General features: G+C 41.1%; 17 non-coding genes across 17 annotated transcripts; all 17 read left to right on the forward strand.

Annotated features, from left to right (window-relative positions):
- The first annotated feature begins 70 nt into the window (after positions 1-70).
- TRNAF-GAA (transfer RNA phenylalanine (anticodon GAA)) lies at positions 71-143 on the forward strand. Its single transcript has one exon. It is a non-coding gene; the product is annotated as a tRNA-Phe (tRNA).
- A 309-nt stretch (positions 144-452) lies between these two features.
- Positions 453-525, forward strand: TRNAF-GAA (transfer RNA phenylalanine (anticodon GAA)). The gene has a single exon. It is a non-coding gene; the product is annotated as a tRNA-Phe (tRNA).
- A 309-nt stretch (positions 526-834) lies between these two features.
- On the forward strand, positions 835-907 carry TRNAF-GAA (transfer RNA phenylalanine (anticodon GAA)). The gene has a single exon. It is a non-coding gene; the product is annotated as a tRNA-Phe (tRNA).
- Positions 908-1,191: 284 nt separating this feature from the next.
- Positions 1,192-1,264, forward strand: TRNAF-GAA (transfer RNA phenylalanine (anticodon GAA)). Its single transcript has one exon. It is a non-coding gene; the product is annotated as a tRNA-Phe (tRNA).
- A 309-nt stretch (positions 1,265-1,573) lies between these two features.
- On the forward strand, positions 1,574-1,646 carry TRNAF-GAA (transfer RNA phenylalanine (anticodon GAA)). The gene has a single exon. It is a non-coding gene; the product is annotated as a tRNA-Phe (tRNA).
- A 2,933-nt stretch (positions 1,647-4,579) lies between these two features.
- Positions 4,580-4,652, forward strand: TRNAF-GAA (transfer RNA phenylalanine (anticodon GAA)). Its single transcript has one exon. It is a non-coding gene; the product is annotated as a tRNA-Phe (tRNA).
- Positions 4,653-4,961: 309 nt separating this feature from the next.
- TRNAF-GAA (transfer RNA phenylalanine (anticodon GAA)) lies at positions 4,962-5,034 on the forward strand. The gene has a single exon. It is a non-coding gene; the product is annotated as a tRNA-Phe (tRNA).
- Positions 5,035-5,725: 691 nt separating this feature from the next.
- Positions 5,726-5,798, forward strand: TRNAF-GAA (transfer RNA phenylalanine (anticodon GAA)). Its single transcript has one exon. It is a non-coding gene; the product is annotated as a tRNA-Phe (tRNA).
- Positions 5,799-6,107: 309 nt separating this feature from the next.
- TRNAF-GAA (transfer RNA phenylalanine (anticodon GAA)) lies at positions 6,108-6,180 on the forward strand. Its single transcript has one exon. It is a non-coding gene; the product is annotated as a tRNA-Phe (tRNA).
- Positions 6,181-6,489: 309 nt separating this feature from the next.
- TRNAF-GAA (transfer RNA phenylalanine (anticodon GAA)) lies at positions 6,490-6,562 on the forward strand. The gene has a single exon. It is a non-coding gene; the product is annotated as a tRNA-Phe (tRNA).
- A 665-nt stretch (positions 6,563-7,227) lies between these two features.
- TRNAF-GAA (transfer RNA phenylalanine (anticodon GAA)) lies at positions 7,228-7,300 on the forward strand. The gene has a single exon. It is a non-coding gene; the product is annotated as a tRNA-Phe (tRNA).
- Positions 7,301-9,112: 1,812 nt separating this feature from the next.
- On the forward strand, positions 9,113-9,185 carry TRNAF-GAA (transfer RNA phenylalanine (anticodon GAA)). Its single transcript has one exon. It is a non-coding gene; the product is annotated as a tRNA-Phe (tRNA).
- A 309-nt stretch (positions 9,186-9,494) lies between these two features.
- Positions 9,495-9,567, forward strand: TRNAF-GAA (transfer RNA phenylalanine (anticodon GAA)). Its single transcript has one exon. It is a non-coding gene; the product is annotated as a tRNA-Phe (tRNA).
- A 1,048-nt stretch (positions 9,568-10,615) lies between these two features.
- Positions 10,616-10,688, forward strand: TRNAF-GAA (transfer RNA phenylalanine (anticodon GAA)). Its single transcript has one exon. It is a non-coding gene; the product is annotated as a tRNA-Phe (tRNA).
- A 1,073-nt stretch (positions 10,689-11,761) lies between these two features.
- TRNAF-GAA (transfer RNA phenylalanine (anticodon GAA)) lies at positions 11,762-11,834 on the forward strand. Its single transcript has one exon. It is a non-coding gene; the product is annotated as a tRNA-Phe (tRNA).
- A 309-nt stretch (positions 11,835-12,143) lies between these two features.
- On the forward strand, positions 12,144-12,216 carry TRNAF-GAA (transfer RNA phenylalanine (anticodon GAA)). Its single transcript has one exon. It is a non-coding gene; the product is annotated as a tRNA-Phe (tRNA).
- A 1,023-nt stretch (positions 12,217-13,239) lies between these two features.
- TRNAF-GAA (transfer RNA phenylalanine (anticodon GAA)) lies at positions 13,240-13,312 on the forward strand. The gene has a single exon. It is a non-coding gene; the product is annotated as a tRNA-Phe (tRNA).
- Positions 13,313-14,561: the final 1,249 nt, after the last annotated feature.

Genomic DNA, 14,561 nt, shown 5'->3' on the forward strand with positions numbered 1-14,561 from the left:
TTCACCGTGGAAAAGATCAAAACACCACAAATTTGACGGTCTTAGAATATCGTAAAAAGTTGTGCTTGCAGCCGAAATAGCTCAGTTGGGAGAGCGTTAGACTGAAGATCTAAAGGTCCCTGGTTCAATCCCGGGTTTCGGCATGTTGCTATGAGTGTACTTGGTACTTGTTTCTCTCTTCGTGTGTTGTAGTTTTGGCACCCATGAAAGTGCGAAATCAGCAGAAAGTCTGGCAGTTTGGGAAAATTCTAAAAATATAGCAAGACAAAGCAGGTCCGTGAGAAGTGTGTTAAAATGACAGTCCCAGACACATTCTTGGTTTTCTGCAACCTATTTTGAATATGATTTTGATTTCTCTTTTCCTTTGTCGATGTTTGGAGTTTTCACCGTGGAAAAGATCAAAACACCACAAATTTGACGGTCTTAGAATATCGTAAAAAGTTGTGCTTGCAGCCGAAATAGCTCAGTTGGGAGAGCGTTAGACTGAAGATCTAAAGGTCCCTGGTTCAATCCCGGGTTTCGGCATGTTGCTATGAGTGTACTTGGTACTTGTTTCTCTCTTCGTGTGTTGTAGTTTTGGCACCCATGAAAGTGCGAAATCAGCAGAAAGTCTGGCAGTTTGGGAAAATTCTAAAAATATAGCAAGACAAAGCAGGTCCGTGAGAAGTGTGTTAAAATGACAGTCCCAGACACATTCTTGGTTTTCTGCAACCTATTTTGAATATGATTTTGATATCTCTTTTCCTTTGTCGATGTTTGGAGTTTTCACCGTGGAAAAGATCAAAACACCACAAATTTGACGGTCTTAGAATATCGTAAAAAGTTGTGCTTGCAGCCGAAATAGCTCAGTTGGGAGAGCGTTAGACTGAAGATCTAAAGGTCCCTGGTTCGATCCCGGGTTTCGGCATGTTGTTATGAGTGTACTTGGTACTCGTTTCTCTCTTCGTGTGTTGTAGTTTTGGCACCCATGAAAGTGCGAAATCAGCAGCAAGTCTGGCAGTTTGGGAAAATTCTAAAAATAAAGCAAGACAAAGCAGGTCCGTGAGAAGTGTGTTAAAATGACAGTCCCAGACACATTCTTGGTTTTCTGCAACCTATTTTGAATATGATTTTGATTTCTCTTTTCCTTTGTCGATGTCAAAACACCACAAATTTGACGGTCTTAGAATATCGTAAAAAGTTGTGCTTGCAGCCGAAATAGCTCAGTTGGGAGAGCGTTAGACTGAAGATCTAAAGGTCCCTGGTTCGATCCCGGGTTTCGGCATGTTGCTATGAGCGTACTTGGTTCTCGTTTCTCTCTTCGTGTGTTGTAGTTTTGGCACCCATGAAAGTGCGAAATCAGCAGCAAGTCTGGCAGTTTGGGAAAATTCTAAAAATAAAGCAAGACAAAGCAGGTCCGTGAGAAGTGTGTTAAAATGACAGTCCCAGACACATTCTTGGTTTTCTGCAACCTATTTTGAATATGATTTTGATTTCTCTTTTCCTTTGTCGATGTTTGGAGTTTTCACCGTGGAAAAGATCAAAACACCACAAATTTAACGGTCTTAGAATATCGTAAAAAGTTGTGCTTGCAGCCGAAATAGCTCAGTTGGGAGAGCGTTAGACTGAAGATCTAAAGGTCCCTGGTTCGATCCCGGGTTTCGGCATGTTGCTATGAGTGTACTTGGTACTTGTTTCTCTCTTCGTGTGTTGTAGTTTTGGCACCCATGAAAGTGCGAAATCAGCAGAAAGTCTGGCAGTTTGGGAAAATTCTAAAAATATAGCAAGACAAAGCAGGTCCGTGAGAAGTGTGTTAAAATGACAGTCCCAGACACATTCTTGGTTTTCTGCAACCTATTTTGAATATGATTTTGATTTCTCTTTTCCTTTGTCGATGTTTGGAGTTTTCACCGTGGAAAAGATCAAAACACCACAAATTTAACGGTCTTAGAATATCGTAAAAAGTTGTGCTTGCAGCCGAAATAGCTCAGTTGGGAGAGCGTTAGACTGAAGATCTAAAGGTCCCTGGTTCGATCCCGGGTTTCCGCATGTTGCTATGAGTGTACTTGGTACTTGTTTCTCTCTTCGTGTGTTGTAGTTTTGGCACCCATGAAAGTGCGAAATCAGCAGAAAGTCTGGCAGTTTGGGAAAATTCTAAAAATATAGCAAGACAAAGCAGGTCCGTGAGAAGTGTGTTAAAATGACAGTCCCAGACACATTCTTGGTTTTCTGCAACCTATTTTGAATATGATTTTGATATCTCTTTTCCTTTGTCGATGTTTGGAGTTTTCACCGTGGAAAAGATCAAAACACCACAAATTTGACGGTCTTAGAATATCGTAAAAAGTTGTGCTTGCAGCCGAAATAGCTCAGTTGGGAGAGCGTTAGACAGAAGATCTAAAGGTCCCTGGTTCGATCCCGGGTTTCGGCATGTTGCTATGAGCGTACTTGGTTCTCGTTTCTCTCTTCGTGTGTTGTAGTTTTGGCACCCATGAAAGTGCGAAATCAGCAGCAAGTCTGGCAGTTTGGGAAAATTCTAAAAATAAAGCAAGAAAAAGCAGGTCCGTGAGAAGTGTGTTAAAATGACAGTCCCAGACACATTCTTGGTTTTCTGCAACCTATTTTGAATATGATTTTGATTTCTCTTTTCCTTTGTCGATGTTTGGAGTTTTCACCGTGGAAAAGATCAAAACACCACAAATTTGACGGTCTTAGAATATCGTAAAAAGTTGTGCTTGCAGCTGAAATAGCTCAGTTGGGAGAGCGTTAGACTGAAGATCTAAAGGTCCCTGGTTCAATCCCGGGTTTCGGCATGTTGCTATGAGTGTACTTGGTACTCGTTTCTCTCTTCGTGTGTTGTAGTTTTGGCACCCATGAAAGTGCGAAATCAGCAGAAAGTCTGGCAGTTTGGGAAAATTCTAAAAATATAGCAAGACAAAGCAGGTCCGTGAGAAGTGTGTTAAAATGACAGTCCCAGACACATTCTTGGTTTTCTGCAACCTATTTTGAATATGATTTTGATATCTCTTTTCCTTTGTCGATGTTTGGAGTTTTCACCGTGGAAAAGATCAAAACACCACAAATTTGACGGTCTTAGAATATCGTAAAAAGTTGTGCTTGCAGCCGAAATAGCTCAGTTGGGAGAGCGTTAGACGGAAGATCTAAAGGTCCCTGGTTCGATCCCGGGTTTCGGCATGTTGTTATGAGTGTACTTGGTACTCGTTTCTCTCTTCGTGTGTTGTAGTTTTGGCACCCATGAAAGTGCGAAATCAGCAGAAAGTCTGGCAGTTTGGGAAAATTCTAAAAATAAAGCAAGACAAAGCAGGTCCGTGAGAAGTGTGTTAAAATGACAGTCCCAGACACATTCTTGGTTTTCTGCAACCTATTTTGAATATGATTTTGATTTCTCTTTTCCTTTGTCGATGTCAAAACACCACAAATTTGACGGTCTTAGAATATCGTAAAAAGATGTGCTTGCAGCCGAAATAGCTCAGTTGGGAGAGCGTTAGACTGAAGATCTAAAAGTCCCTGGTTCGATCCCGGGTTTCGGCATGTTGCTATGAGTGTACTTGGTACTCGTTTCTCTCTTCGTGTGTTGTAGTTTTGGCACCCATGAAAGTGCGAAATCAGCAGCAAGTCTGGCAGTTTGGGAAAATTCTAAAAATATAGCAAGACAAAGCAGGTCCGTGAGAAGTGTGTTAAAATGACAGTCCCAGACACATTCTTGGTTTTCTGCAACCTATTTTGAATATGATTTTGATATCTCTTTTCCTTTGTCGATGTTTGGAGTTTTCACCGTGGAAAAGATCAAAACACCCCAAATTTGACAGTCTTAGAATATCGTAAAAAGTTGTGCTTGCAGCCGAAATAGCTCAGTTGGGAGAGCGTTAGACTGAAGATCTAAAGGTCCCTGGTTCGATCCCGGGTTTCAGCATGTTGCTATGAGCGTACTTGGTTCTCGTTTCTCTCTTCGTGTGTTGTAGTTTTGGCACCCATGAAAGTGCGAAATCAGCAGCAAGTCTGGCAGTTTGGGAAAATTCTAAAAATAAAGCAAGACAAAGCAGGTCCGTGAGAAGTGTGTTAAAATGACAGTCCCAGACACATTCTTGGTTTTCTGCAACCTATTTTGAATATGATTTTGATTTCTCTTTTCCTTTGTCGATGTCAAAACACCACAAATTTTACGGTCTTAGAATATCGTAAAAAGTTGCACTTGCAGCCGAAATAGCTCAGTTGGGAGAGCGTTAGATTGAAGATCTAAAGGTCCCTGGTTCGATCCCGGGTTTCAGCATGTTGCTATGAGTGTACTTGGTACTCGTTTCTCTCTTCGTGTGTTGTAGTTTTGGCACCCATGAAAGTGCGAAATCAGCAGCAAGTCTGGCAGTTTGGGAAAATTCTAAAAATAAAGCAAGACAAAGCAGGTCCGTGAGAAGTGTGTTAAAATGACAGTCCCAGACACATTCTTGGTTTTCTGCAACCTATTTTGAATATGATTTTGATTTCTCTTTTCCTTTGTCGATGTTTGGAGTTTTCACCGTGGAAAAGATCAAAACACCACAAATTTGACGGTCTTAGAATATCGTAAAAAGTTGTGCTTGCAGCCGAAATAGCTCAGTTGGGAGAGCGTTAGACTGAAGATCTAAAGGTCCCTGGTTCAATCCCGGGTTTCGGCATGTTGCTATGAGTGTACTTGGTACTTGTTTCTCTCTTCGTGTGTTGTAGTTTTGGCACCCATGAAAGTGCGAAATCAGCAGAAAGTCTGGCAGTTTGGGAAAATTCTAAAAATATAGCAAGACAAAGCAGGTCCGTGAGAAGTGTGTTAAAATGACAGTCCCAGACACATTCTTGGTTTTCTGCAACCTATTTTGAATATGATTTTGATATCTCTTTTCCTTTGTCGATGTTTGGAGTTTTCACCGTGGAAAAGATCAAAACACCACAAATTTGACGGTCTTAGAATATCGTAAAAAGTTGTGCTTGCAGCCGAAATAGCTCAGTTGGGAGAGCGTTAGACTGAAGATCTAAAGGTCCCTGGTTCGATCCCGGGTTTCGGCATGTTGCTATGAGCGTACTTGGTTCTCGTTTCTCTCTTCGTGTGTTGTAGTTTTGGCACCCATGAAAGTGCGAAATCAGCAGCAAGTCTGGCAGTTTGGGAAAATTCTAAAAATAAAGCAAGACAAAGCAGGTCCGTGAGAAGTGTGTTAAAATGACAGTCCCAGACACATTCTTGGTTTTCTGCAACCTATTTTGAATATGATTTTGATTTCTCTTTTCCTTTGTCGATGTTTGGAGTTTTCACCGTGGAAAAGATCAAAACACCACAAATTTAACGGTCTTAGAATATCGTAAAAAGTTGTGCTTGCAGCCGAAATAGCTCAGTTGGGAGAGCGTTAGACTGAAGATCTAAAGGTCCCTGGTTCGATCCCGGGTTTCCGCATGTTGCTATGAGTGTACTTGGTACTTGTTTCTCTCTTCGTGTGTTGTAGTTTTGGCACCCATGAAAGTGCGAAATCAGCAGAAAGTCTGGCAGTTTGGGAAAATTCTAAAAATATAGCAAGACAAAGCAGGTCCGTGAGAAGTGTGTTAAAATGACAGTCCCAGACACATTCTTGGTTTTCTGCAACCTATTTTGAATATGATTTTGATATCTCTTTTCCTTTGTCGATGTTTGGAGTTTTCACCGTGGAAAAGATCAAAACACCACAAATTTGACGGTCTTAGAATATCGTAAAAAGTTGTGCTTGCAGCCGAAATAGCTCAGTTGGGAGAGCGTTAGACTGAAGATCTAAAGGTCCCTGGTTCGATCCCGGGTTTCGGCATGTTGCTATGAGCGTACTTGGTTCTCGTTTCTCTCTTCGTGTGTTGTAGTTTTGGCACCCATGAAAGTGCGAAATCAGCAGCAAGTCTGGCAGTTTGGGAAAATTCTAAAAATAAAGCAAGAAAAAGCAGGTCCGTGAGAAGTGTGTTAAAATGACAGTCCCAGACACATTCTTGGTTTTCTGCAACCTATTTTGAATATGATATTGATTTCTCTTTTCCTTTGTCGATGTTTGGAGTTTTCACCGTGGAAAAGATCAAAACACCACAAATTTGACGGTCTTAGAATATCGTAAAAAGTTGTGCTTGCAGCCGAAATAGCTCAGTTGGGAGAGCGTTAGACTGAAGATCTAAAGGTCCCTGGTTCAATCCCGGGTTTCGGCATGTTGCTATGAGTGTACTTGGTACTCGTTTCTCTCTTCGTGTGTTGTAGTTTTGGCACCCATGAAAGTGCGAAATCAGCAGAAAGTCTGGCAGTTTGGGAAAATTCTAAAAATATAGCAAGACAAAGCAGGTCCGTGAGAAGTGTGTTAAAATGACAGTCCCAGACACATTCTTGTTTTTCTGCAACCTATTTTGAATATGATTTTGATATCTCTTTTCCTTTGTCGATGTTTGGAGTTTTCACCGTGGAAAAGATCAAAACACCACAAATTTGACGGTCTTAGAATATCGTAAAAAGTTGTGCTTGCAGCCGAAATAGCTCAGTTGGGAGAGCGTTAGACTGAAGATCTAAAGGTCCCTGGTTCGATCCCGGGTTTCGGCATGTTGTTATGAGTGTACTTGGTACTCGTTTCTCTCTTCGTGTGTTGTAGTTTTGGCACCCATGAAAGTGCGAAATCAGCAGAAAGTCTGGCAGTTTGGGAAAATTCTAAAAATAAAGCAAGACAAAGCAGGTCCGTGAGAAGTGTGTTAAAATGACAGTCCCAGACACATTCTTGGTTTTCTGCAACCTATTTTGAATATGATTTTGATTTCTCTTTTCCTTTGTCGATGTCAAAACACCACAAATTTGACGGTCTTAGAATATCAAAAAAGGTGTGCTTGCAGCCGAAATAGCTCAGTTGGGAGAGCGTTAGACTGAAGATCTAAAAGTCCCTGGTTCGATCCCGGGTTTCGGCATGTTGCTATGAGTGTACTTGGTACTCGTTTCTCTCTTCGTGTGTTGTAGTTTTGGCACCCATGAAAGTGCGAAATCAGCAGCAAGTCTGGCAGTTTGGGAAAATTCTAAAAATAAAGCAAGACAAAGCAGGTCCGTGAGAAGTGTGTTAAAATGACAGTCCCAGACACATTCTTGGTTTTCTGCAACCTATTTTGAATATGATTTTGATTTCTCTTTTCCTTTGTCGATGTTTGGAGTTTTCACCGTGGAAAAGATCAAAACACCACAAATTTTACGGTCTTAGAATATCGTAAAAAGTTGTGCTTGCAGCCGAAATAGCTCAGTTGGGAGAGCGTTAGACTGAAGATCTAAAGGTCCCTGGTTCAATCCCGGGTTTCGGCATGTTGCTATGAGTGTACTTGGTACTTGTTTCTCTCTTCGTGTGTTGTAGTTTTGGCACCCATGGAAGTGCGAAATCAGCAGAAAGTCTGGCAGTTTGGGAAAATTCTAAAAATATAGCAAGACAAAGCAGGTCCGTGAGAAGTGTGTTAAAATGACAGTCCCAGACACATTCTTGGTTTTCTGCAACCTATTTTGAATATGATTTTGATATCTCTTTTCCTTTGTCGATGTTTGGAGTTTTCACCGTGGAAAAGATCAAAACACCACAAATTTGACGGTCTTAGAATATCGTAAAAAGTTGTGCTTGCAGCCGAAATAGCTCAGTTGGGAGAGCGTTAGACTGAAGATCTAAAGGTCCCTGGTTCGATCCAGGGTTTCGGCATGTTGTTATGAGTGTACTTGGTACTCGTTTGTCTCTTCGTGTGTTGTAGTTTTGGCACCCATGAAAGTGCGAAATCAGCAGAAAGTCTGGCAGTTTGGGAAAATTCTAAAAATAAAGCAAGACAAAGCAGGTCCGTGAGAAGTGTGTTAAAATGACAGTCCCAGACACATTCTTGGTTTTCTGCAACCTATTTTGAATATGATTTTGATTTCTCTCTTCCTTTGTCGATGTTTAGAGTTTTCACCGTGGAAAAGATCAAAACACCACAAATTTGACGGTCTTAGAATATCGTAAAAAGTTGCACTTGCAGCCAAAATAGCTCAGTTGGGAGAGCATTAGATTGAAGATCTAAAGGTCCCTGGTTCGATCCCGGGTTTCAGCATGTTGCTATGAGTGTACTTGGTACTCGTTTCTCTCTTTGTGTTTTGTAGTTTTGGCACCCATGAAAGTGCGAAATCAGCAGCAAGTCTGGCAGTTTGGGAAAATTCTAAAAATAAAGCAAGACAAAGCAGGTCCGTGAGAAGTGTGTTAAAATGACAGTCCCAGACACATTCTTGGTTTTCTGCAACCTATTTTGAATATGATTTTGATTTCTCTTTTCCTTTGTCGATGTCAAAACACCACAAATTTTACGGTCTTAGAATATCGTAAAAAGTTGCACTTGCAGCCTAAATAGCTCAGTTGGGAGAGCGTTAGACTGAAGATCTAAAGGTCCCTGGTTTGATCCCGGGTTTCGGCATGTTGCTATGAGCGTACTTGGTTCTAGTTTCTCTTTTCGTGTGTTGTAGTTTTGGCACCCATGAAAGTGCGAAATCAGCAGCAAGTGTGGCAGTTTGGAAAAATTCTAAAAATAAAGCAAGACAAAGCAGGTCCGTGAGAAGTGTGTTAAAATGACAGTCCCAGACACAATCTTGGTTTTCTGCAACCTATGTTGAATATGATTTTGATTTCTCTTTTCCTTTGTCGATGTTTGGAGTTTTCACCGTGGAAAAGATCAAAACACCACAAATTTGACGGTCTTAGAATATCGTAAAAAGTTGTGCTTGCAGCCGAAATAGCTCAGTTGGGAGAGCGTTAGACTGAAGATCTAAAGGTCTCTGGTTCGATCCCGGGTTTCGGCATGTTGCTATGAGCGTACTTGGTTCTCGTTTCTCTCTTCGTGTGTTGTAGTTTTGGCACCCATGAAAGTGCGAAATCAGCAGCAAGTCTGGCAGTTTGGGAAATTTCTAAAAATAAAGCAAGACAAAGCAGGTCCGTGAGAAGTGTGTTAAAATGACAGTCCCAGACACATTCTTGGTTTTCTGCAACCTATTTTGAATATGATTTTGATTTCTCTTTTCCTTTGTCGATGTTTGGAGTTTTCACCGTGGAAAAGATCAAAACACCACAAATTTGACGGTCTTAGAATATCGTAAAAAGTTGTGCTTGCAGCCGAAATAGCTCAGTTGGGAGAGCGTTAGACTGAAGATCTAAAGGTCCCTGGTTCGATCCCGGGTTTCGGCATGTTGTTATGAGTGTACTTGGTACTCGTTTCTCTCTTCGTGTGTTGTAGTTTTGGCACCCATGAAAGTACGAAATCAGCAGAAAGTCTGGCAGTTTGGGAAAATTCTAAAAATAAAGCAAGACAAAGCGGGTCCGTGAGAAGTGTGTTAAAATGACAGTCCCAGACACATTCTTGGTTTTCTGCAACCTATTTTGAATATGATTTTGATATCTCTTTTCCTTTGTCGATGTTTGGAGTTTTCACCGTGGAAAAGATCAAAACACCACAAATTTGACGGTCTTAGAATATCGTAAAAAGTTGTGCTTGCAGCCGAAATAGCTCAGTTGGGAGAGCGTTAGACTGAAGATCTAAAGGTCCCTGGTTCGATCCCGGGTTTCGGCATGTTGTTATGAGTGTACTTGGTACTCGTTTCTCTCTTCGTGTGTTGTAGTTTTGGCACCCATGAAAGTGCGAAATCAGCAGAAAGTCTGGCAGTTTGGGAAAATTCTAAAAATAAAGCAAGACAAAGCAGGTCCGTGAGAAGTGTGTTAAAATGACAGTCCCAGACACATTCTTGGTTTTCTGCAACCTATTTTGAATATGATTTTGATTTCTCTTTTCCTTTGTCGATGTTTAGAGTTTTCACCGTGGAAAAGATCAAAACACAACAAATTTGACGGTCTTAGAATATCGTAAAAAGTTGCACTTGCAGCCGAAATAGCTCAGTTGGGAGAGCATTAGATTGAAGATCTAAAGGTCCCTGGTTCGATCCCGGGTTTCAGCATGTTGCTATGAGTGTACTTGGTACTCGTTTCTCTCTTTGTGTTTTGTAGTTTTGGCACCCATGAAAGTGCGAAATCAGCAGCAAGTCTGGCAGTTTGGGAAAATTCTAAAAATAAAGCAAGACAAAGCAGGTCCGTGAGAAGTGTGTTAAAATGACAGTCCCAGACACATTCTTGGTTTTCTGCAACCTATTTTGAATATGATTTTGATTTCTCTTTTCCTTTGTCGATGTCAAAACACCACAAATTTTACGGTCTTAGAATATCGTAAAAAGTGGCGCTTGCAGCCTAAATAGCTCAGTTGGGAGAGCGTTAGACTGAAGATCTTAAGGTCCCTGGTTCGATCTCGGGTTTCGGCATGTTGCTATGAGCATACTTGGTTCTAGTTACTCTCTTCGTGTGTTGTAGTTTTGGCACCCATGAAAGTGCGAAATCAGCAGCAAGTGTGGCAGTTTGGAAAAATTCTAAAAATAAAGCAAGACAAAGCAGGTCCGTGAGAAGTGTGTTAAAATGACAGTCCCAGACACAATCTTGGTTTTCTGCAACCTATGTTGAATATGATTTTGATTTCTCATTTCCTTTGTCGATGTTTGGAGTTTTCACCGTGGAAAAGATCAAAACACCACAAATTTGACGGTCTTAGAATATCGTAAAAAGTTGTGCTTGCAGCCGAAATAGCTCAGTTGGGAGAGCGTTAGACTGAAGATCTAAAGGTCCCTGGTTCAATCCCGGGTTTCGGCATGTTGCTATGAGCGTACTTGGTTCTCGTTTCTCTCTTCGTGTGTTGTAGTTTTGGCACCCATGAAAGTGCGAAATCAGCAGAAAGTCTGGCAGTTTGGGAAAATTCTAAAAATAAAGCAAGACAAAGCAGGTCCGTGAGAAGTGTGTTAAAATGACAGTCCCAGACACATTCTTGGTTTTCTGCAACCTATTTTGAATATGATTTTGATTTCTCTTTTCCTTTGTCGATGTTTAGAGTTTTCACCGTGGAAAAGATCAAAACACCACAAATTTGACGGTCTTAGAATATCGTAAAAAGTTGCACTTGCAGCCGAAATAGCTCAGTTGGGAGAGCATTAGATTGAAGATCTAAAGGTCCCTGGTTCGATCCCGGGTTTCAGCATGTTGCTATGAGTGTACTTGGTACTCGTTTCTCTCTTTGTGTTTTGTAGTTTTGGCACCCATGAAAGTGCGAAATCAGCAGCAAGTCTGGCAGTTTGGGAAAATTCTAAAAATAAAGCAAGACAAAGCAGGTCCGTGAGAAGTGTGTTAAAATGACAGTCCCAGACACATTCTTGGTTTTCTGCAACCTATTTTGAATATGATTTTGATTTCTCTTTTCCTTTGTCGATGTTTAGAGTTTTCACCGTGGAAAAGATCAAAACACCACAAATTTGACGGTCTTAGAATATCGTAAAAAGTGGCGCTTGCAGCCTAAATAGCTCAGTTGGGAGAGCGTTAGACTGAAGATCTAAAGGTCCCTGGTTCGATCCCGGGTTTCGGCATGTTGCTATGAGCATACTTGGTTCTAGTTACTCTCTTCGTGTGTTGTAGTTTTGGCACCCATGAAAGTGCGAAATCAGCAGCAAGTGTGGCAGTTTGGAAAAATTCTAAAAATAAAGCAAGACAAAGCAGGTCCGTGAGAAGTGTGTTAAAATGACAGTCCCAGATACAATCTTGGTTTTCTGCAACCTATTTTGAATATGATTTTGATTTCTCTTTTCCTTTGTCGATGTTTGGAGTTTTCACCGTGGAAAAGATCAAAACACCACAAATTAGACGGTCTTAGAATATCGTAAAAAGTTGTGTTTTCAGCCGAAATAGCTCAGTTGGGAGAGCGTTAGACTGAAGATCTAAAGGTCCCTGGTTCAATCCCGGGTTTCGGCATGTTGCTATGAGTGTACTTGGTACTCGTTTCTCTCTTCGTGTGTTGTAGTTTTGGCACCCATGAAAGTGCGAAATCAGCAGAAAGTCTGGCAGTTTGGGAAAATTCTAAAAATATAGCAAGACAAAGCAGGTCCGTGAGAAGTGTGTTAAAATGACAGTCCCAGACACATTCTTGGTTTTCTGCAACCTATTTTGAATATGATTTTGATATCTCTTTTCCTTTGTCGATGTTTGGAGTTTTCACCGTGGAAAAGATCAAAACACCACAAATTTGACGGTCTTAGAATATCGTAAAAAGTTGTGCTTGCAGCCGAAATAGCTCAGTTGGGAGAGCGTTAGACTGAAGATCTAAAGGTCCCTGGTTCGATCCCGGGTTTCGGCATGTTGCTATGAGCGTACTTGGTTCTCGTTTCTCTCTTCGTGTGTTGTAGTTTTGGCACCCATGAAAGTGCGAAATCAGCAGCAAGTCTGGCAGTTTGGGAAAATTCTAAAAATAAAGCAAGACAAAGCAGGTCCGTGAGAAGTGTGTTAAAATGACAGTCCCAGACACATTCTTGGTTTTCTGCAACCTATTTTGAATATGATTTTGATTTCTCTTTTCCTTTGTCGATGTCAAAACACCACAAATTTTACGGTCTTAGAATATCGTAAAAAGTTGCGCTTGCAGCCGAAATAGCTCAGTTGGGAGAGCGTTAGATTGAAGATCTAAAGGTCCCTGGTTCGATCCCGGGTTTCAGCATGTTGCTATGAGTGTACTTGGTACTCGTTTCTCTCTTCGTGTGTTGTAGTTTTGGCACCCATGAAAGTGCGAAATCAGCAGCAAGTCTGGCAGTTTGGGAAAATTCTAAAAATAAAGCAAGACAAAGCAGGTCCGTGAGAAGTGTGTTAAAATGACAGTCCCAGACACATTCTTGGTTTTCTGCAACCTATTTTGAATATGATTTTGATTTCTCTTTTCCTTTGTCGATGTCAAAACACCACAAATTTTACGGTCTTAGAATATCGTAAAAAGTGGCGCTTGCAGCCTAAATAGCTCAGTTGGGAGAGCGTTAGACTGAAGATCTTAAGGTCCCTGGTTCGATCTCGGGTTTCGGCATGTTGCTATGAGCATACTTGGTTCTAGTTACTCTCTTCGTGTGTTGTAGTTTTGGCACCCATGAAAGTGCGAAATCAGCAGCAAGTGTGGCAGTTTGGAAAAATTCTAAAAATAAAGCAAGACAAAGCAGGTCCGTGAGAAGTGTGTTAAAATGACAGTCCCAGACACAATCTTGGTTTTCTGCAACCTATGTTGAATATGATTTTGATTTCTCATTTCCTTTGTCGATGTTTGGAGTTTTCACCGTGGAAAAGATCAAAACACCACAAATTTGACGGTCTTAGAATATCGTAAAAAGTTGTGCTTGCAGCCGAAATAGCTCAGTTGGGAGAGCGTTAGACTGAAGATCTAAAGGTCCCTGGTTCAATCCCGGGTTTCGGCATGTTGCTATGAGCGTACTTGGTTCTCGTTTCTCTCTTCGTGTGTTGTAGTTTTGGCACCCATGAAAGTGCGAAATCAGCAGAAAGTCTGGCAGTTTGGGAAAATTCTAAAAATAAAGCAAGACAAAGCAGGTCCGTGAGAAGTGTGTTAAAATGACAGTCCCAGACACATTCTTGGTTTTCTGCAACCTATTTTGAATATGATTTTGATTTCTCTTTTCCTTTGTCGATGTTTAGAGTTTTCACCGTGGAAAAGATCAAAACACCACAAATTTGACGGTCTTAGAATATCGTAAAAAGTTGCACTTGCAGCCGAAATAGCTCAGTTGGGAGAGCATTAGATTGAAGATCTAAAGGTCCCTGGTTCGATCCCGGGTTTCAGCATGTTGCTATGAGTGTACTTGGTACTCGTTTCTCTCTTCGTGTGTTGTAGTTTTGGCACCCATGAAAGTACGAAATCAGCAGCAAGTGTGGCAGTTTGGAAAAATTCTAAAAATAAAGCAAGACAAAGCAGGTCCGTGAGAAGTGTGTTAAAATGACAGTCCCAGATACAATCTTGGTTTTCTGCAACCTATTTTGAATATGATTTTGATTTCTCTTTTCCTTTGTCGATGTTTAGAGTTTTCACCGTGGAAAAGATCAAAACACCACAAATTTGACGGTCTTAGAATATCGTAAAAAGTTGCACTTGCAGCCGAAATAGCTCAGTTGGGAGAGCGTTAGATTGAAGATCTAAAGGTCCCTGGTTCGATCCCGGGTTTCAGCATGTTGCTATGAGTGTACTTGGTACTCGTTTCTCTCTTCGTGTGTTGTAGTTTTGGCACCCATGAAAGTGCGAAATCAGCAGCAAGTCTGGCAGTTTGGGAAAATTCTAAAAATAAAGCAAGACAAAGCAGGTCCGTGAGAAGTGTGTTAAAATGACAGTCCCAGACACATTCTTGGTTTTCTGCAACCTATTTTGAATATGATTTTGATTTCTCTTTTCCTTTGTCGATGTCAAAACACCACAAATTTTACGGTCTTAGAATATCGTAAAAAGTTGCGCTTGCAGCCGAAATAGCTCAGTTGGGAGAGCGTTAGATTGAAGATCTAAAGGTCCCTGGTTCGATCCCGGGTTTCAGCATGTTGCTATGAGTGTACTTGGTACTCGTTTCTCTCTTCGTGTGTTGTAGTTTTGGCACCCATGAAAGTGCGAAATCAGCAGCAAGTCTGGCAGTTTGGGAAAATTCTAAAAATAAAGCAAGACAAAGC

This window comes from Eleutherodactylus coqui, chromosome 3, assembly GCF_035609145.1.
Source record: "Eleutherodactylus coqui strain aEleCoq1 chromosome 3, aEleCoq1.hap1, whole genome shotgun sequence".
In the NCBI taxonomy this organism is placed as follows: Eukaryota; Metazoa; Chordata; class Amphibia; order Anura; family Eleutherodactylidae; genus Eleutherodactylus; species Eleutherodactylus coqui.